This window comes from Gopherus evgoodei, chromosome 2 (assembly GCF_007399415.2).
Source record: "Gopherus evgoodei ecotype Sinaloan lineage chromosome 2, rGopEvg1_v1.p, whole genome shotgun sequence".
Taxonomy (NCBI): domain Eukaryota; kingdom Metazoa; phylum Chordata; order Testudines; family Testudinidae; genus Gopherus; species Gopherus evgoodei.
The window spans coordinates 221317924-221340568 of NC_044323.1; the positions used below are offsets into that span (position 1 = coordinate 221317924).

At 41.9% G+C, this 22645-nt stretch overlaps 1 protein-coding gene across 3 annotated transcripts in view; it reads left to right on the forward strand.

The window, feature by feature from the left end:
* MAPRE2 (microtubule associated protein RP/EB family member 2) overlaps positions 1 to 22645 on the forward strand; it is a 162233-nt gene that overhangs the window by 367 nt on the left and 139221 nt on the right. For 2 of the 3 annotated variants that reach the window (XM_030553050.1, XM_030553051.1), the window contains exon 2: positions 402 to 587. The exons of the other annotated variant lie outside the window; for it this stretch is intronic. The gene's annotated coding sequence lies outside the window, so the exon portion shown is untranslated. The remainder of the gene's footprint in view (positions 1 to 401; positions 588 to 22645) is intronic. 3 annotated transcript variants of the gene reach the window in all.

Below are 22645 nucleotides of genomic sequence, written 5' to 3' on the forward strand. Positions count from 1 at the left end.
CATCCGGCAGCAAGGGACCAGCTCGCAGTCCCCTCCGCACCAGGGTGAAGGTGCTGTGGGCTGTGAGGGGAAGAGGCGCTGCCACGCTGGCAGAGCGCGAGGTGGAGGGAGTCACAGGACAACTCCCCAGCGCTCGCCCCCCGGGAAGGAAGGGCGGGGGAGGCGGCTGGCAGAACGATCCCTTCTGCAGAAAGTGCCTCGCCCAGCAGGGTGTTTGCGGCTGGGCAAGCCGCGCGGGCGGGGCGGGCTGTGCCCAGCAGCACTGCTGGGGACCGGAGTGGGAGACACGTGAGCTGCGCTGGGCTGAGCTGTCAAGAGGCGGCGAAGGTACAAAGCGCGCTTGGCAGGAAGTGGCTTGTTCCCCCTTTTTTGCAGCGCCCATCGCTTTGCTTTTTTTACAGGCGTTCAGGGAGCGGGGGTCCGTGGAGGAGGCGAAGTGTTTGGAGTCTTCGCCTCAGACGCACCCCCTGTACCTCTGCCAAGCAGCTCCTTAACCTGCCCTGAGCGCTATGCGGGGCACACGGGTTTGTTTGCCATAGTTTATCTGTTTCAAGATGAGCGCTCAGTTTGGAGAGCAAGTCTAGCAAGTACGTTCATCGCCCATGTGCGGAGGTTTCCGCTTGATTTGGAGAAGGGTATGGAAGGGAGGGAGGTTTTCGGCTAACGTCAAGCGTACAGGAAAAGATCACTACTTCAAACCGGTTTGGTTTTGGGGAAGTCCCCTTAACAACTAAAGCCGGGTAGGAAGTAGACCCCGCGTGTCAGCTAAATGAGTGTAGGCGGCTGCAGCACCGAAATAGTTTTCTGCTCTGTATTCCAGTACTCTAGGCTGCTAGAGCCACGCTTTGTGTATCAAGGGCTCTGCTGGAGAGGGAAACGAATCTATTGCTATATTGAGCTAAGGTGCATCCTAGGAGTAGTTGGGATTATTTGAGTTTGAAGTCAGTTTCCTGCAAAAGCTTTTATTTGTGGCCAGATTTTATAATTCAGAGAGAGAGTGTAATAAAAGATTCAGTGGATAAAGCGCACAGCTGTTTGAACATTAACTGGTATGACCTCTCCAGCTAGTTAACATCCATAATTCCCTTGTGTGCTGAAACAGCTGATGTCTTCTTCCCCTGCTGGTCTCTCCGCCTGTGTCTATCTAGACTAGACTTCTTCAGGAAATACTCCACTGTTCAACTGCTGCTACTGCACCCCACCAATGATAGCAATGATGACAGTACTAGGGCTGTCTAGTGTAAGCAGGGTACTGTTGCTGGAACATTTCTTTAGAGTAAGTGTGAGTCCAAAAATAACCCAGCTACAGCACATGTTGCAGAGTATACTAGACTTAAAAAGAAGGCTTACAATATGTTCATTGGCATGGGGTATGCATACAAGAGTAACTTCTACTGATATGGGTAGCAGAAAGACTCAGCTTTGATTTAGTTTTTACCATCACTACTGGGTTGCTTGAGATCCCTTATGCTCCTATTTTGGCCTTTTCTAAAAAAGGTGTGTAGTCTTGTAAACAAATGAGCAGATTAATATAACTGCCTATGGTTATTTAAAGAGCCCTGATATTGCTTTCATGTCCTTAAAAATAAAACATCTGATTTGAGACCTTGAACTTCTTGTCACAAGGTAATTATACATATAACAACCTAATCAGAGCTCTTCCGTAGTAGTTTTCTGCCTTATCTACATTATAATATTTTGGGAAACCTCTGACTCTTCCGTGTCGACGGGTGCTCGTCCACTGATGCTAGCAATGGTGGGAGTGCTACTGTAGACAGGGCTCAGATGGTCACTTAGTTTTTACCACTGTGGTAGCTAGATCTGCTCCAAGCAGGGTTAAATAGTACTGTGGTAAAAATGCTGCTAGTGCAGTGGTGGGAGATCTTTTAAAAAAGCTAGTACAGACACAGCCTTTATCTGTAGGTCTGAAAGGACTCTACAAAGGATGTGTAAGTATTATTTTATAGTTGAGGAAACTGAGGCACAGAGGCTAAATGATCCTGTGACACGTGATAGATCATTACGAGAGCCAGAATTACCCACTCCTGGACTTGACTCCAAGTCCAATGCTCTATCCAGTAACCTGTGCGGTTTATTTAAGCTAGCAATTTGGCAAACATTGTAATGTATACTGAATGTTACATAGGTATTGAGTTTCAGGGTGCATGGAAATTCAAATAAGAGTTTTGTCATTTAAGAGAAGGTTGCCATCATTGATATGATACAGGAAACATTTTGGGTGAGTCTATGATTAGTTCCTTACTGTGGCTCAAAGGGTTTCACAAATCACTGTGCCATTAAAGAGTTCCTTCTGCATTAATTTAAGTTTTAGCATTGCTGCTAACTCTATAATTACTGTCCAAGGCAGGTTTCTGCACTTCAGGTAAGAGAAGTGTAAAAGGAACCCTTCAGAATGCTGATTTAATAGAAAAGATCAGTGACAGGTAAACCTTATTACAGGGAATACACCTAAGAGAGCCTGATGAATCAGCATGTTGCATTTAGTGATGAGGCATTTAGCCATCACAGCATAGAAAATTACAGTAATAACAGTAGGGGTATTAACACCTATGGAAGCTGCAAAGTATACATGCAATTAGAGTATCTGATGTTAGCAAATGGGAGGAACTATTTTACAAACTATATTTTGCCACTGCTCATCTGTTTGTTTCATTCACAGATCTCTCTTAATAATGCAGAGAAGACCTCATTGTTTGTGGTGAATGGCGAAAATATGAAAATTTGTTCTCTGGACAGATATTTCCTTTTACCTGCCTCTTTTCAAATTGTGGGGTGTAAAAACAGAAGACACATGAGCTTAAATAACAGTATAAATGGCCTGGGGGACACATGGAGTGGGGAAGGGGAATGCCCAGGGGCAGAAGGTGGGGCCAAGGGAGAGACCCAACCTCAAACATTGCTGGAGTTGGGCTCCAGGCCAGGAATATTCCTGGTGGCCAGGCACCATGGGCCCATATAAATCACCGCCTATGCCTTGTAGCATTGGATTCAACATGACTAGGTGCCTGTTTATGACTTACCTACGTACCTCTAAGTTGAAAGACACCTGGAATGTGCGGGTATCTTTCTATGACCTCACTTTATGGGGTGTGCCATGACTTAATTTGACATAGTTTGGCAAACAGCTCTAACTGGCTGGACTGGAACTTTCTGATGCTGAATATGGATAAAACTGCAGTTCTGTGTTGTGGGTTTTGTTTTTGTTTTTTTTTTGTTAAGGTTTTGGCAACTGACCATCTATCTGGTGATTTGTTCTTTCAAGGTTAATTCTTGCTGCATTATGTCTATTTCAGTGATAAGGAACAGGAGTCTTCTGTAATGCCTTTGCTTCTTATTAGTGCTCTTGCCAGATGGTGTTTAGTTGCCAGATTTGTTTAATAGTTCAAACTTTAAATCTGACTCTACCTGTAGCTAAAACTCTGAGTCATGCTTTCATTTCTCATCTTGACTGTTACAATTCCAAACAATCTCCACTGCTTATCTCTGTCTCTTCTGGCCAATGCTTCCAGTCCCTGAGTTCAACTGCAACTTAAATTGACCTTCCCCAATCACTAATTAAGTTTCTGGGCAGGAAACAGAATTCACTACCAGTTTTAACCTTGATCAGTCACTTTTAAAAGGTCTTCAAACTCAATGTAATTTTAGCTACAAAATGTCATTCATACTGTATTTGTCTTTAAAGTAACCAGTGCTCCAGACTTCCCCCTCTTCTTAAATGGATGCAATTACATGTTTGAAACTTCCTCCCTTGTCACTCCCATACAGTCAAATCTCTCAAAATTGTTTCTATTTCTTTTAAATAACTTCAAGTAACTTGTCAAGCTGTTCAGTGGGAAATGATGCTATATCATATTAAGCTTCCAGTTGTCTCAAAAGAATTAGGCTGGGTCAGTTTTTGTAGGAGATGGCTAAGAAAAACGCAAATGTTGTTGCTCAAAGTAGTGTTGATGACTCTGTAGGTAGCACTGTTCCCTCAGAGTCATTTAATGAATCAGTGCCCCACTGTGGCATGGTGGCACATGTTTTGTCTCTGGGTGAGGCTTACCTGAGATCTTGACTACTAGCTTATTAAAAGTTTCATGATACTTTCCATGAGGACAGCCATTCATATCTATGCCCTGGCCCAATTATTCTGAGTGCATGGATTCTTATGACTTCAGTTGGAGTTGATTTTTTTTTCCTTAAGCAATGGGGATAATGTGCATAAGTCCATTTTCATGTGGCGTGGGGGAATAAGTGCCTTCTGATTTAGGCTTCTGCAATTTTAGAATTTAGATACAGATTTTATCAGAGTCAGTATTTCATGGGAAGTCAGCTTCTTCAGCTACTGCTGATGTGATGGGCAGACTATCTCAAGTTTCTGCAGCTTAAGCAGAAGCTAATTTTTTTTTAAATAGTTTCTGGGTAAGTGTTATAAATTTTAGAGGGTCCAAAAGCCTGTAATAACCAATGATCCCTTACAGTCTGAATGGAAAAAAATGTAGGCATGAAAAATGTTTTAGTCCTCTATAGTACAGAATATATGAAAATTACAAGCATTCAGTTTGTACTGAATTCAGTTATACTGGTTATCACCATACCATTACCATGGAAAACACCACATAACACTGGTAAACTGCTGTGAAAGAGGATTCCCTACACAGAGCTGAGGGCTAAGAAGAATGTGTTATACTTAAGGTGATCAGAGATGAGCCTTAGACATCTGAACTGTTCTATCTAAGTAAATCCATTTATGGATTTAGCCGTGAAACCCTTTTTAAAAAAAAGAAAACCACCTGCCTTTGATCTCAGCACATATTTCACAGTTGTGCAACGCTTGGAAGGTATAATATGAAATGGCAGCGAAAGCGTACATAATGATTTGTAGACCTACTCTTTCTTCCACTGGAATCTTATCCAGAACATGCCTTTGTGTAATAGCCATCTTTCACTTAAATTGCACTCCAATTTATTTATGAGAGGGAGGGTAGTTTCACAGATAGGACTGACTGGAGGTCAGAAACTGTGGGATCTGTTCCTGGTTGTGACAGACACGGTGACCCTTGGAAAGCAATGTCACATTTCACTGTACCTCAGTTTCCCTATCTGAGAGGTGGGGGTAACTCTACCCTTCCTCAGCCTTCAAGTCCAGGCAAATACTATGTTCCTACTTATACCTTTGCACCTGTTTCTTTCTATTCCCCCATCTTGCTTTATTTACTCTGCTACTGTTGAGGACATTCTGTGCCAAAAATTAGACATTCAGCACCCAATATTATACAATTCTGCAAATTTTGTCAAATGTGGAGGCTCCAGCATGGCATTGGGGGCACAGATGCCTGGCTGCACAGAGGTGAGAGATCACTGTACAGCTCCCCTCCCTCACCCCCAGGACACAGACTCTGCGGTGACTGGCTACACCCAAACTCGGCGCTGCACAAGGACCAGCCCTGCCCCACCCCTCTGTGCCAGGTGCACCAGCGTGGGCAGGTCGGCTCAGCAAGGCAGGATCCAAGTGTGGATGGGGTAGGTGTGGGTTGAGAGGGTTCTGTCTGAGGAAAACTGGGTGCAGGTAACTCAGTGTGGGAGCCAGATGCAGGGGAGATCTGCCTGCACAGGGGCTTTTGGGGAAGGGGTTCTGGGTGCAACCATAATGGGACTCTGCAGGTGGGTCCAGGTGAATGTGGTTGGGGCTCAGTGGGAGGATGAAGGGGGGGTATGGGGAGCTTAGGGGGTCCAGATGCTGGGGGAGTGGGGCTCAGTGGGGTGGGGATCCAGGAACAGCTGGTGAAGGCCAGTAGGGTGGGTGTCCAGGTGTGGGTGGCTTGTTAGGGTAGTTAAGATGCAGGAGGAGTGGGGATCATGGGGGGGCATGAGGCTCAGTGGGAGGGTCTGGGTATGAGAGAGACTGGATGCATGAGGGTTGGGCAGATGGAGGAGCAGTTCCCTGTACCGTGATCCCTCTCCCTGCAGCTAAGGAGCAATGGATTCAGGAAGCGCAGGGGGGGAGGGAGTTTGCAGAGCTTCCTACAGCCAGTGAAGAAATCTGGAGGTGGGTCTGACACAGCCCCAGATGCCATGCAGTGGAAGAGGCAGTCCTGTCCTCCCCCACCCAGCCAGGACTAGCAGCTGAGCCTGGCACAGGGTAGGAGCCACCAGCTGGGTCTTCCCCTGTCCTGTAGTGATTTACCTCTCTGCCAGCTGCCCTGGGCATGTGAAACATACTGCGGGAAAAGGCTGCATGACCGCTCTTGTTGCTTCCCTGTCAGAAAATCATTTTTCTGCAGAGAAGCGAAGAAATCTGCAGGAAACTAATTATGCACATGCACACAATTCCCCCAGAGTACTCTGCACAAGATCCCTTTCTAACTATTCTCTGTGCATGTTTCCATATTCTAGTCTCCTTGCCTTCCTTCTTACCACTCCTTAGGTTAGAAACTATCTCAGTCTTGTTTATTACCATCCTTGGATTCAAGTCCCAGCTTAAAACATACACCTGCAAAGCCTTTATCTAGCAGTTAAATATATACCATTAAAACAATGAGTTCTGTCATTGTGGAGAGCAGTGATTGGTTTATTAAGACTGACTTGCTTGCTCCTTGGCCTTCTGTGGTCTGTAGATTACTGTGTTCGGTGCCGATACTAAAAAATACTCGGGACAACTTAAAATCAGACTGAGAAGGAAAACAGCATCCATTTTGCTCAGCTCAGTAGCTTAAAAGTTTGGAATAAGTATTAATACAATGAGTCAATGAATCTAGCTTCATGATGGTAGATGTGAAATTTAGTCTTGGAAATCATGCCGAGGAACTAATATTTATTACAGCAGCAGTGCAACACCACTAGGAGAGATTTTAAACTGATTCTCAATGTGCTTCAACAACATTGACAATACTAGTAATAAATTATTCACATTTTAGGGGTGAAATAGGTATTAATTATTTAAAACTGCTTTAGTTTTCCATTGGATTCCTGAACTGTCAGTGTCCGAGATAACATCTGTTAACAAGATGGCTACTTTCAGCTATAGGCTCAAATACAAAATTGTTTATGGCAGCAAAAGTTTGTTGTGGTGTACTTTTGGGGAGAAGGAGGGGCAAATAAATACACTTCCCTACTATCACCACGACCATATGCACATAGGCACCTTTTCTTTCTAAATAAATTGGAAACATTGTGGGCATGTCTACAGCCACCATTAATGTTAATGGGAGCTAAATTAACCTATCAAGGAGATACCAAACCAGAGGCTCTGTAAATAGAGTAGGCATATAGGGGATATTTTTAATTCAGAGCGCCTACCTTATCAGGCTTACTGCTGAAACAGGAACTCGAGTTACCAGATTGCTCCAACAAGATAACTTCTCCTGGCACTCAATACTCTGAATAGCATCATAAGCATTGGAATCTTTCTAGTTGGTTTAATGGCCAAGGCATTACTGATCAATAGATTAAAGTGGTAGGACTATGTTAAAGCTAATTGATAGTTTAAAATATTTTTAAAGATAGATATACAAGGCACTGATGAAGAGTTTAGGATTTGTTTGATGACCTGCTTTAGTTAAGGGTTTCACTTGTTTGAGAGGATTGTGTAACTTGAGCTTTTAACTCAGCTATTGATTGTGGTGAGTATGAATTTTGGTAACTTTTTAGTCATCATAAGAAAGAGAATCAGATATTTTCCCCTTTGCGACTCAGCATTCTCCAGTTCCAAGGATCCCTTCACCCACATTCACACTCACATTGCCAGTGCCCTACTTCAGCAACCATAATCTTTCTGGACTGCACTCATTGAAGAAAGCAGTAAGTTTGGAAGTACAGGAGCACTAGTCACAGTGTTCAAATAAGTGATTGTGATTAGGGCTGGCCAGAAAATTCCATTCTGTGAACCTTGTCAAGGTTTTGAAAATGGTTTTTGTTCCAGTGCAGAACAAAAATAAGACCTTTAAATATTTTGTGGGGAAAAAAATGGGACGTCCCCTTCCCCCATCCCAAATAGCTCCATATCCCCATGATGAGGACATTGGCCTGTGAGTGGGAAACCAAAGTTCATGTCCCTGCTTCAGAGCAGAGTTAATCAATCAGGGAGAACAAGGATTGTACCTGGATCTCCTACAGTGCAAGCCTGTGCCTTAACCATCAGGCTGTAGAGTCTTTCCTTTCCTTTCTTCCAGCCCTCCCTCACAAATATCCTCGGCCTGCAAAACCCAATGAAATGTTGAACAGGTATGTTTCCATTAAATATTTTGATTTTGGCACAACAGCATTTTTTCCAATAGAAAAATGTTTTATCAGTTGTTTGGGGGGGAGGGTGAGCACTAGTCATGAGGATGATGCTTAGACCTCAGGGATCCAGGGACAAACCCCTGAAAGAGAGCTAGAGATCAGCATTTCTGAGCCAGAGACAATTTACTCCTCTGATCCCATCTCACCTGACGGATTGTTCCCTGTGGATCCCTCCAGCTTGCCCCCTCAATCTGTACCTTCCTTCTGTGATTTCCTGCTCATAATTCTGCCTTTGCCTGAACACTTCAAAAGTGACTTTTCCAGCACAGTTATTTTCATCCTCAATTTCTTCTAGTCAGCACATAGTCCTGCACATGCCATTAGTGCTCAGCTTGGTAATCAGCACTTGCTGCTTTGCCTGAACATGTTGCCAGATGAGGAAACAGACGCACAAACAAAGGAGCACTCATGTTACAGCATGGGTTTTCAACCTGGTCCCACTCTACCTCTGGGTATGGAACCTGTCAGTACTACTCCTTGGTCAAGGAGTTTACTCATGTGGATGCTCCGCTTTATCCAATTCAAGAGTTAATCACGTTGCTGTCATATCACCCCAGGTCCTACTGGCCCATGGAGTGGGAAGTTGGAAGTAGAAATGTAATATAGATCTTCCACATGGCATAGAGACTCTTGGTACTAGGTTGGTTCTACAGTTTAATTATTAAACACTGTCACAGTCCCTAATGGGGTCAAGGTTCTGATGGTATTTAAATTCTCTTACAATGTTAGTCTGTTCCTGGAAGTTTTGTACTTAATCCTATAGACTCTGAATAGGATAGCTAGCAGAAATCAAATTGATTTCAATAGAATTCCATGCTAAATTTTACTGTCATGCATTCTCAGACTTAGTCAACACTAAAAAAGTTTGTGCCTATAGCTGTGCCAATAAATGCTTCTAATACAGATGCAGCTTCTACTAACAAAAAATGCTTTACCAAGTCGTCAAAGGAAATAAGCTATACTGACAACATGACTCTTTTGCTCATATAACTGCATCTAAACTAGGGGTTTTGCCACTATAAAAGTGACATTAAAATCCTCCTAATAAACATTTATAGAAGTCTATAGTGAAGACTTGGCCTTAGCATCAAGATCAAGGTTATAAAAGTCTCCAAAGATGACTCTAAAAACATTAAATATGGAAGGTAAGTATGGCTTTTAGCAACAGAAATAGTTGATCCTTTACAAATTAAGGTCTAATTTGTTCTGGGATCTCCCCAGCCTAGTATTTCAAACAGCATGGACCTCAATTACATAGTGTAGTAGCAACAGAAGGTGACAGTGCACAATTTTATCCTCAAAAACAAAATTGATATTTACACCACATCTCACTTTTAACTTTGCCTTCCTCCCACAGCATGTCTCCCCCAATCCTATAAACACCCCCATTTGGTTCCCCTACTACCACTGGGAGAGAACAGCAACTAAAAATAAATGGGAATTCCACTGATTATACAGAATTTGACCCACATCAGCAGTACCTGGGGGGAATATTATTATTTGTACTGTCACAATCATGGATCAGTACCCCATTGTGCTAGGTCTGCATTAACACAGAACAGAAAAACAGCCTCTTCTCCAAAGAGAAATCTAGGGAAGAAGCTTGCCCCAGGACTACAACTCCACTGTCAGAAAACCTTAAAACCATGGTAAAGAAAAGAACTTGTATATTTCTCACAATGCACTAGTACTCATACATGTATATAAAGTATTTATCTACCTTTGCTTCAGTATTTTAATATATTTATCTTCACAACACCCACGTGAGGTAAGGAAATACTATCATCCCCATGATGATACAGACTGGAAACTAACCCACAGAGAGGGTAGAGCCCACCTAGTTAAAGTGTATTTTGCCATGTAGCTCTTATTGACTTCAGTGGGAGTTAGGTGCCTAAATACTTGTGAGGATTTGGGTTTAAGTGACTTGACCAAGATCACACAGAAAATATGTGGTGGAGCAGGGAATCAAGCCAGAGTCTCAAATGCCAGGCTAGTGTCCTAACCATTAGACCAGCCTTCCTTTTATCAAATTTAACTCAAAATATTAGCACGAAGTTAGAAGAAATTACTGAAACAAGGTTTCATAATTGGCAGCATACATAGCTCTGCAGAGCAATCTGGGAAGCTGCCTTTGAATTTATATACTCATTTTCTTCCTCCTTACACTGTGCTCAGTTTCTGGCAGGGGACAGTGCAATAGAATGTGGTCTCCTCCCCCAAATTAGCATTCAGCAACAAGCAATCTCTAAACAAAGTGAACTGCTTTTATAGCACAGTTAAAGTCTGCTGAATTTAATAATTCAGACACCAAAGAAGGCCAAATTATGAGTGTTCGGTCACAAAGAGAGATGTGGATCATTTATGCTGAATGTGTTATAAGAAATTAGGTTTAAATTCAAAAAAATATTTGACATCACTTTTTCATTGCTGTAGAAACCCTGCAGTAGAGAGAGTGAAAGTTAGTACCATAGCAGAGCTTCCTGTTGTCATGAAGATTTCTTCTTTTTTCAACTGACATTTCAAGTCAGAGCTCTTTCAGGGGGAGGGAGGGCAGGGCACTAAGTTGAGTGCTCTGATCCTAAAAATGCATATTGGAATTTTCATTAACTTGTAAAGGCCAATTTAATCTTTATAGAGAAATGATCAGTGTCCTTTTGCTGAGAAAGGCATTGAAAGAAAAATATATAGCCTAGCTTTATTTAAAAAAAATTCTAAAGAATTTGGAGAGAGCCGACTGAGTTACTAATTCAGAAACAAAACTCATTTCTTCACACAAAGAAGGAAAGATCAGAAATGTTGACTTTTGTAACAGCCATTACTTGTTCAGATCCAGTTAACAAGTGCATAATCACCTAATCGCTCCCTTGAAAGCATACCAGATGATAGTCAAAAACACTGGAAGCATGGCTGGAATCCTGCCAGGCAGCTCAAGGACTGAGATTTTCACACCAGATCTCCTGCAGCAGTATCAGGATGACCTCATTTAATAGAAGCATAAACTAATAGTCAAAATAAAGGGCTATGAATATGAAGATAATTTAAGACAACAGTGGTGGTGACTAGATGTCTTGAAAAGATAGATGACACTATTATTGATGAAATATGGTTACACTAGACTAGAAAGCCACTGAAAATAGCCATCTTGGTGAAGTTTCTCCCAAAGTAGTTCAGTGCAATGATTCAGCAGCATATATCAGTGAGTTTGCTTATATCACAGGCTATAGAGATAAAAGCTTATTAATGAGGATCTTTTTCACACTGTGCTGAGGTTGACTGTGGAGCACCACAAAGCAAACAGATGCATTAAGTGATCCACGTAGTGTGCTTCTTTAAAAGCGCATAAAAAGTTAGACAATAAAACCTGCTAGAGATAACCATAGCCACAACCACAGTTTAGCCCTAAACTTCTTGATTTTTGCAAAATAGTCAATCCTCAAAACTAGTATTACTTCCCAAATTGCCCCCATGAGCACACACAGTACAAGTAACTGTAAACTGTACATTCATTCACCCCAGCCCTGGTGACTCAAATACTGTACCTAATAAGCTCATAGAATTCTAAGTGGTTCCTTAAAAATCTTTTTATAGCTGCTCCCAAATTCTGGGTGGGATTAGGGGGTGGAGCTAGCCCTTTAGCTCTGCCCCTAGCCAGGTTCATAAAAGGGTGTGCTTTTCTGGGGAAATCTACTAGCGAATGGTAACTTGAGTGTTTGGTACTGAGGTTTTCTTTGCCCTACTTCCTCACTGCTGCTCTCATGCCAAAACACTGTAAATCATCCTCCAGTGGGGATGATTCTTTAAACACCTCTCTAAATACATCTTATAGTCAGCAATGCAAGGTAAGTCATGGAGCTTGCTTTACTGCTTCTCATTCCCTTTTTATATAAAATAATTGCCCTGCCCTTAGGTCTTTTAAAAGTAAATACAACTTGGCTATCCTTCTACAATATATATTTTCTTTGCCACCTGAATTTGAGTTTTGTTCTCCATAGCCCTTGCTCTCTATAAAGCTAACTCAGGGCAAAATTTAAGCTTTTAAAAAAAAAAATACCCAAACCCTTAACATAATAAACTTGCAAGTGGCTTCTACTTTCCACAAGCCCTGCCTGAATATCTGGGATGAATTAAGGCTAATTCACAACACCCTCCCCATGTGATCAAGATAGATTAATGTGGCTTTGATGACTGTTACACTTAAAATAGTCCAATCATAATTTCTCCATGTGTCTTGTGTTTAATTACATAATTGTAGCTTAGTCAGTGCTCTTTAATCCTTCCCTGGAGCTGTCTGATAACTTTTGGCCTGGAGTGTACCATGGTATTTTTGTGTACTTCTATGTACAATAGTTTGTGACTTGGCCCCTTAGTCAAAGAAATAAATTGTTTATCAGAGATCAAGTGCTGTAAGGGGCTGCTAATGGAAATGGGAGTCTCTGTGGGTGGAAAAGGGGGTGCGTGTGAGCTCTTTGGTACTTTGCTCTACCTATCTTACAGTAATTTGGTGACTCAGCTGCTTCTGAATTGAGCTATGGTACTATTCTATCCTCTCCTGATACAGCCACTTGTAAAACAAAACTATTCCTGTATATCATGGAATGCTCTTTTTGCCTTGTTTAGAGTGCCCCATAATGCAAAGTACCATTTTTGTTGTATATAAAACTTGACTAGGATGTTACATGGTAGTTAGTGAGTAGCTGAGCCATCTACATATTATATCAGGCAGGGGTGCTGGAACAGCGGGGGCCTGGGGACCATGGTTTCCCCACTTTTTACTGGCTGCAAGGATGAGAAATGGGAGTTGGGGGTGGAGAGGAGTGAGAAGGAGGGTGGTCTTGAGGGAGAAGGAGCAGGGCCACAGTTTGGGCACCTGTGGACCCCCACTTTTAGGAGGCTTCCACTGCTCCTGGCATAGGGTAAAATGCTGGCGGTTGCTTGCGAGAGTAGGATGAATGGACAGGCACCCCCCCTCTGACCACTGTTCCCCAGTTATACACTTAGTTGTCAGGGCATCCCATGTAACCCTTATGCTCACACCATTTCTTCCTACACACAGATCTTGGCAAACAACCCTTTCTTCAGCTTCTTGCAGCTGCTAAAACTTTCCACACATTGCAAGAGTTATGCGGTCTGCTCCTGTCCTTCTCCCAGTCCTGACTTCACCTGTATCTGCCAGTGAAAAATGCTCCTACCCAGCTCTGAACTGCAAAACCTTCCTGCAATCTCCACATAAATACTCTCAACTTGACCTCCTCTAGCTGATAAATCCTTCTACATCCACCCATCAGTGACAAGCACTACTAAACATTTCCCAGGCACCCCACTGACTAGTACCCCAACCATTGCCCCAGCTTCCAAACCCTCCTGCAACTTCCAGTGACAAGCAACGTTTCCTCCTAAGATGACAGAACCTGGCCAAAAAGCATCTTTCCTCATTCTAGCTAGAAAACATTTTTGCCCACTCCCCGAACAAGTCTCTGGGCTTCAGTTGCAGAACCCCTTATGCTGCTCAGCTACCAGAAACAACTCTCTCCTAGATGCCAAAGCCTTCTGCTGTGCACCATGACAAAAGGGAAGGGGTGACTTGATTAGTCTATAAGTAGCAGTATGATAACAGGCTATTCAGTCCAGCAGATGAAGGTCTCATGAGCCAGTGGCTGAAAGCTGAAGCGAACCAAATTCAGGCTGGAAGTAAGATGCAACTTTTTAACAATTAGTATAATTTACCAAAGGTTGTGGTGTTATGCTATACAAAGCACACGGAATCTTTTCAGAGGGAAAAGGCAAATACGCCGCATTTATTGAAAAGATAACAGTTAGCATATGCTTTTCAGTCACACACACACACACACACAGAGTCCTGCCAGTTGATGTTTATAGTTACCAGTCTGTTGTAGCTTGAGTCAATCCAACGGCCAGTTAGATTGAGCACGAGCGTGGAGCTGGGCTCTGTCAGTCGCAATCCGATGCTCTGAGGCTTTGCAGGACTGAACCCAGAGTTCCATGGCAAAACACCTCAGCTTTATAGTTGTAAATTCCCATTTGAGTCCATGCATTTTGCAATGTCATCCTATAATCGTTAGTCCTTAAATGGTGTTAATCTTGGGGTTTTCTGCTGTTATCATGTGATGGTTATTGTCGGACTTCCCATCGTTATCTTCTATTTGTTGTCTCGTCTTCAGGGGTGCCTGCCTCGCCTCTGAGGTCAACAATGCTGCTAACATGTTTAGCATTGGATACAATGGATGTTTTCTGATTGTCTCCTGGTTTTTCCAAGTCTCTCTCTTTTTCTTGACCATCTGGACATTTGTGATGGCTTTCGCACCTTATCTTTTCCTGATGCATGTGTTCCTCATTCACAAAAACAATCTCTTACAGACACAATCTCTTACAGAAACCTTGAAAGGTATACAGACAGCAGTATTTTATATTCAGCAGAATACACTGTAAATCAAGCCTTGCTAAATCTTGTAACTAGAACAATTCACATTGGGGCTTCAGGCCCTCAATGTTCCTCTGATCTCCTTAACATAGACACAATACAAGATCCTGTCTCTTACTTTCTAAACCTTAAAACAAAGAAATGTGTATTTAACTAGAGTGCCTAATTTGTAATGCATATAGGGCCACGTCCACACTACAGAGTAAAATCGAAATTAATAAAATCGATTTTATAAAACAGATTTTATAAAATCGATTTTACGCGTCCACACTAGGGCACATTACTTCGGTGGTGTGCGTCCATGGTCCCAGGCTACCATCGATTTCTGGAGCGGTGCACTCTGGGTAGCTCAGTAAAAGAATGGGACCAATAACTTCGATTTCCGTCCACACTAACCCTAAATCGATTTAGTAATATCGATTTTAGGGTTACTCCTTTCGTTTAGCTGGAGTACAGAAATCGATTTTAAGACCCCTTAAAATCGATTTTAAGTGCCTTGTAGTGTGGACGGGTACAGCGTTAAATCGATTTAACGCTGTTTAAATCGATTAACGCTGTAGTGTGGACCTGGCCTAGGAAACCAAGGTAGACATTATAACTTACCCTAAAACAAAAGGGCAACCATAATCAGTCATAAGGATTGTTCTGGTCTGTCATTCTGTTCTGTTATTAAAAAAGGGTGGCTGTCAGGATGAAATCAAATCATACATTAATTCTCATAGTACAATTATAAAATCCTGCTCCTACAGTGGTGATTTCTTTATTACTGGTACTTACTGGGGGGAGGGATAGCTCAGTGGTTTGAGCTTTGGCCTGCTAAACCCAGGGTTGTGAGTTCAGTCCCTGAGGGGGCCATTTAGGGATCTGGGGCAAAAATCAGTACTTGGTCCTGCTAGTGAAGGCAGGGGGCTGGACTTAATAACCTTGCAAGGTCCCTTCCAGTTCTAAGAGATTGATATATCTCCAATTATTATTATAATTTTTAAATCAAGACTGGTTGCTTTTCCAAAATATATGTTCTAATTCAAACAGGATGTATTTTGGAGAAGCCCTGTGTCCTGTGCTTTACAGAAGGTCAGAATAGATGATCACATTGGTCCCTTCTGGTTTTATTATCTAGGGGTATCTCTACTCTTCAGGCTGGGGCTATAATTCTCAGCTCAAGGGAGACATACCCACATTCATCAAGCTAGTGTGCTAAAAACAGTGTAGCTGTGGTGGCACCAACAGTGGAAGGGGACTGCCTGACTATGTACCTTGAGTCTCAGACACACGCTTAGGACAGCTAACCCCCTGCTCCCGTTGCTGTAACCACATTCTTGCTTTTAGCAAACTAGAATGGGTATGTCTCCTCTAGATGTGAATTGTGTCCCAGCCCAAAGTGTGAATCTATGAATATTTAGAAATGTCTTGGCTTTTTCTAAGAAAGTTTGGTCACCTCACTGGTATTCCATTGCCCATCATTACATAGAATATGTATACCACAGATACTTTTGGAAGAAAAGTTAACAAGCATATCTGAACATTTGCCTCACTAAGATTTGCAGTGGGTTTGCTTGTAGTGTGCTCTTTTTTTAATAGGTGACAGGCTCTGAGACTAATAAATTATTATATATTTTTTTCCATTTGTTAGTTGCTGCTTTGGAAGAAGTAAAAGTAGTTTTTGTATTTCTTTGTCAGTTATTACACTGGTTTGTATAATTCTATATTCTATATAAATATATATATATTCTATATTGTAAGCATTTTAGCAAATAGAACTGTCTTTTACTTGTTTTGCTATGTTCCTAGCATATTATTGGGCATTAGAAAAATAAACAGAAGGGTTTCTTAAATATTTGGTGGTTATCCATGAAGATAGGATAGCCATTTTCAAAGAAGATAGACCTGTGAATTTGTGTAGTTAGTTCTAAAGATCATAATTTCTCTTTACAAACTCAGATGCTGTGGTTTGGTGGCATTGACTGACAGGTTTTTAGCTGGTGTGGCTTTGAGAAAACAAGCACATTTCTTTACTCCAATAATTGAACTAACATATTTGTCTGGCTATGCTGGAAGGACAGGAGACACTGGATATGGTTTGATTAGGCCACAACTTTATTCCTAAATGCCTGGGAGTACCTGATGGATAGAATTGTACAGTGAAGATAATTTCATAATCATTTACATTTACCCTGGGGATAGGGGGGACTGGTGTCAGCCGTCCCTCTTTACCCATCCTAGTCCTGCTGCTGGGACCTTCCCACCCCTCCCCTCTAATGAGTGTTATGGGGGAGCTATAAAGGAACAGGGTGTTGACTCCCTATTATACTAGTCATAGGAGCCCTGACTCCCCCGTTTCTGCCCGTACCTTTAAAAAATACCTCCTTTTAAATCTTCTACCAATTCATTTTATCTGATTACCTTGTCCCTTTCCTATGGAGCACATGCCCTGGAAAGCCACGCTTACGTAATGAGTGGCAACATCATAGCCTACCCCCATTTCATGTCTGCCCCACTAAGCCCCCAACTTTCTGTGGAGAAGGCAGGGAAAAAACCTCACCTTGGCCAATCTGTCAGTGAAGAGGAAATTCCTTCCTAGCTCCCCCCCCACCCCCTTAAAAGACTGACTATTGTAGTACCTTCAGCAGAGCATGACAAACCTGGGAGGGAGGGTGCTGCTCTGCGTGGGCCAGGTAAAAGGGATTTTCTTGCACCAGCATGGACCTAAATAGTCTCCCCTGTTTTCTGATCACCCCTGCGGGGGATGGGTCAGCATCCCCATGCTGATGGGTATGAAGCTGCTGCAGCATGTCACTCTCTGGCTTGCTAGCCCTTAAAGGGGAACACACCTTTTCCAACAAGCCAGGCAACAGTTCTCACCTTGCAGTGAGATCATTATCCACCTTACTGGTGCTGCTTTTGTTTTCCCAACTATGCCATCATTAAACTTTTAGTGTGTTTATCTTCAATTATGTGGCCAGTGTTGTCCCCTCCCATCAATATTAATATATGTGATTTATTCTGAGGGCTGATGCATAATATTGTAGTAATAAAATGTCAATAACTGAGAAGGTAGAGTATCAGTCTAATAGCATAACAATCCCATGCAGATGAGCTCTGTTGGCTTGTTCTTATACCAGCTGTCTTGATACTCTTGTACAATGCAGTTAGGTTGTTTGTGGGCATTTTTAATTGCCTGGTATTTGATTTTAGTCAGTGCTTAGATGCCTTCCAATACATGCTCTATAAATTGATATAGCACTAAATTTTCAACAGTGACAAGTTAATTTGGGGTGCCTCTGTTTTTGGATGCTCAGCTTGATCTTCAAGCGGAGTGCCCCAGGGGTCAGTTGCAGGGCTGGTTTTGTTCAACATCTTAATTAATGATCTGGATGATGGGATGGCTTGCACCCTCAATATGTTCACAGACAACATTAAGCTGGGGGAGAGGTACATATACTGAAGGGTAGGGATAGGGTCCAGAGTAGACAAATTGGAGGATTGGGCCAAAATAAATCTGATGAGGTTCAACAAGGACAAGTGCAGAGTTCTGCACTTAGGACGGAAGAATCGCATGCACTGCTGCAGGCTGGGGACCGACTGGCTAAGCGGCAATTCTGAAGAAAAGGACCAGGAGGTTACAGTGGACGAGAAGCTGGATATGAGTCAACACTGTGCCCTTGTTGCCAAGAAGGCTAACGGCATTTTGGGCTGTATTAGTAAGAGCATTGCCAGCAGATTGAGGGAAGTGATTATTCCCCTCTATTTGGCACCGGTGAGGCCACATCTGTAGTATTGCGTCCAGTTTTGGGTTCCCCACTACAGAAGGGATGTGGACAAATTGGAGAGAGTCTAGCAGAGGGCAACAAAAATTATTAGGGGGCTGGGGCACATGACTTACGAGGAGAGGCTGAGGGAACTGGGGTTATTTTGTCTGCAGAAGAGAAGACTGAGGAGGGATTTGATAGCAGCCTTCAACGAGCTGAAGAGGGTTTCCCAAGAGGTCTAACTATAAAAGCTTGTCTATCTTTTTCAAAACCTTGAATGTCTTGTTGGCACCTTTAGGGTGCATGTTTTGTGAAATTTTATTTATTTATATATATATTTTCCCTAAATATTTTTTTGAAAATATATTTATATAATATGTACACAACTTTCATGTTTGAATGATTTATTCTCATGCAGGATGCTAAAAAGCCTCCAAGGTAATTATGGGAAAGCCCAAGAGAACTGTTCTGTTGGTTTGCCAAGTAATAAATGTGGAAAAAAGGAGCCAGGACAACTTAGATTACAGTAACTTATTGCATGTGCACTATCAAAGGACAACAATTAAATTTGAAAGAATGATCTTGCAATCTGGACTATCCCCAATAAATCACATTGCATACTAATATTTACCCTGCTCTTCACATTAAAATGTTTTAATAATAATATATATTAATAATAATATTTGCTATCAGAAGATCCAAGCAAGGAGAGCTGGCTTTAGTGTTTTTGGATGGACCATCAAGCCAATGTTTCTTTCTTCCCTCCCCCACCCCTATTTCATTGAAGGAGACTTCTGTCCATCATGATCACACTGGTGTGTTCAGGGCCAATCTGTAGATTTTAGAAAAGGTTATTGAGAATTTCTGGGGCTGGACCCCAAATGTGTTTGATTCATGTTTATGAAGTGTGTGTTAATACTCCTCCTACCAAAGCCCCCAGCTGCATAAGTGGAGCCCAGCTGCTTTTGCTGGAGTCGATGCATGGTTGACAATGGTTAAAGCAATTCTGAGGGACAATTGCCCAAATAAATTGGAGCTCTGGAGTACCCCAGGTCCTTAGCACAGGAGGGCTTTGTGTGCATTCTGGTGAACTTCATCTCTAAAGTGTCTCACATTGTCACAGCCACCCCAGAGGTAGATATTATCCCCATTTTTTGAATTAAGGAAATGGAGACTCTCATTAAATGATTTGACTAAGCTCACAGTGGAAGCCAGTGTTAGAAATGAGATTAAAACACAGGAGTACTGTGCTCTCATTTCTGTATTTAGTCCACTAGATCACAGTGCCTTGCATGCTATTTAGGAGCCTCTCCTTGTGGACAAAGTCACTAACATTAATATGTAGCATAGGAGCTGGCTCAGCTGCATGAAGCTTGGGGCGGAGAAGGGGAAGAGCTTGCATCACCCTAGTGCCTTTAGTGGAAACGGGTGGTTTTTCCAACTCTCTCATTGACTGAGCTGATCTGCATTCCTCAAAGCAATCAAGAGACTTGTTGACATCTGCAAAAGAGACTCTTCATATGCTGTGATCTTCTGGGGGGGGGAAGTAGAGGTGAAATTCTGACCCTTGTGAATGTTTTACATTTGTTCTTACATTTTCAACCCTGTTTTCCTAAAGAAGAGGACTAGAAATTTAGCTTAATATTTTCCAATGAGAGCACAATCTAAATCCACATTTCCACACCTAAATATAGTAGCCTCATATTCAGAAGTGCTGAGCTGACTTCAATGGGAGCTGCAAGTATGCAGCACCTCTGAAAGTTTGCCTGCTTAGTTGCATGCTTAAATGTAGGCACCCACGCTGAAAAATACTGATTCTCCTTTTTAATGAAATCTAAGGTCCTTCAAATTTCTAGGTCCCGAAGTCAGGGAAACTTCACAGATCCTACTGCCAGCTCTGGATGCAAGCTTGAGCAAAGCTTACTTCATATCACTGAACTCTCCTAAAATAATAGTTTTTTCCATGTGCTTCAAACCTGCTGTGTTTGAAGCATATAAGGGTCCTATCACTGTGCTACTATTTCACCCACAACTTGCATGAGAAGAGGACTCTTGCATTTTCCCTGGTCACAACATTGGACCAGTCATTCTATTGGTGAGGCTTTTACTTTATGATGTGCTCTCACTTCAGAGTCCTGTGTATCTAACCAAAGATATCTAAGAGTATCCCTCAGAGAACAGCAACAGAAAAACTAAGAAGACATTCTTATTCTCCCTGAAGAAGTGTTTGAGACTGGCTGACATGTTAATCTGGCACCAATCTCCCCTGTCTCTTCTGGTGTTGCAGACTGGCACTAGAATTGGGATTTTTTAAAAACTTTAATTCTGGTGAAAGTATCTTTTTTTCCCCATCTCCTAGCCATGCAAATAAGCCAATATTCCTATCACAAAGCAGAATCCTTAAGTTCAGCCTTGTAGCATCTTATGGAAAGCAGGCATCAACACTGTTAAACAAGGCTATAAGAATATTTCGTACCACTCTGAATATCACTGGATAAAAATTTCTAAAAATGGATATGCCAGCCAGTCACCCCGCTCTCTGGTGAAATGTTGCTTAACCAGAGACACCTATGAAGAGTATTTGTCAAAAATTTGAAGGCCACATTAGTGAAAGGTTGTGTTGTGACTAGTATCGCATGCAAAACCTTAATATTTAGAATGATGTATCATCTCTGTTGCAGTAAAACTCTTCATTGTGGTTCAGGGACTACAAGTGACACATGAACATGGTCAGACAGAGAAATACTATAATGCGGTTCTCCAGTGACAGGGAACTTATTATGTGGCTTATGGAACTGAGGATTTGCTGGACAACAAGAAATGTTTGTCTCACTGATGGTAGCTTTATCATTTGTCTTTATTTGAAAGGAACTAGGAGCTACTGGTACCGCTTTTTGTCGGTCAAAACAATAAGTCACACAGAAGGACTGGAAGGAGTGCTGATCTCTCACAGCGTTCCCTATGAATGCGTTAGAAAAACTCTAACCACCTCCTTGTGTGTTTGCTTCTTGAATTGTAGACATACTATGTTCCACTGAATTCAATGGAGGAAATAAAAATGCAAAGATTAGTTCTTGACCTTATGGTATAGCCTTGAGAAATATCTCTTATGTTAACTTTTCCTCCTCGTATCTTGTCTAGGAATTGAGTGCTCAGATAAGGAATTTTTTTATTATAAGTATTTTCCAACCTAAGATGTTAATGTCTATTTGCAACCTCTGTCACTTGTAGACTTGGTATGACTTGTTATGCCAGCTGGTTTACATGAGAAACAGACTGATCAGAGTATTTCATAAATGTAATGGTCATTTGAAACTGTTGCCTGGTGGAGTTTGATTTTTAATTACCCCATACTGCAGGGGTCCTTTAAGGGACTCTCTCAGGATATTTTAAACTCCTTTTAGCTTGGGGCTAGATTGTGATACCCTTGTTCACAGTGTTTAGGACCTTATTGCTCAGTTAGTATCATTGGAGCCTGTTACTCTTTCTGACAGACAGCATCAGAAACTGTCCCTTAATGTTCGATATCCCTTTGAAGCTGGAATCTGTTATGAACATTTTTTTTCATCATGGCTCTCACATTGACTGGTTTGTTGTTGGGTGGCTTCTGATTGTGACTGCTGGGCTTGCGGCCTTTGTTTCAGAGAAACAATTTTCTTCCACTGGCAGTGGGATAGACTAGATCTCCTAATAGTTCTAACTTTCAATGTAGTGGCTTATTTGAGGATTTTGGAAGAGCAGGGCGGAAGAAATTGCATGGACTGTACAAAAAGCTAGCAGAGTGTCAAATAATATACCTAGAAACCTTAATACTTTTCAAGTATCTCAGCAGTCCCTTATTTTTCATAGATATGGTTGTACTCTTCTAATTCCCTATAATTATATTACAGTCATATTTTTGTTCTGTGCATTCACCTTCTTCATATTCTAGCAGGTAACATGATTCAATTATTGTGCTGTTTCTCACTGAAGAATGATGACATGATCACATTTAAACTACATCGACTGTTTGGTGGCAGGTCCTTGGAAGCATGAACGCAATAGGCTCTTCCAATATTTCAGTACTTCTGAGGAAAGCACAACAATTTCTGAAAGTTCTTTGCCAAGAGACCTTTAGGTTCTCTTATTAACTGTGAATAAGAGGATAATTTGCCATAATTAAGTGCTT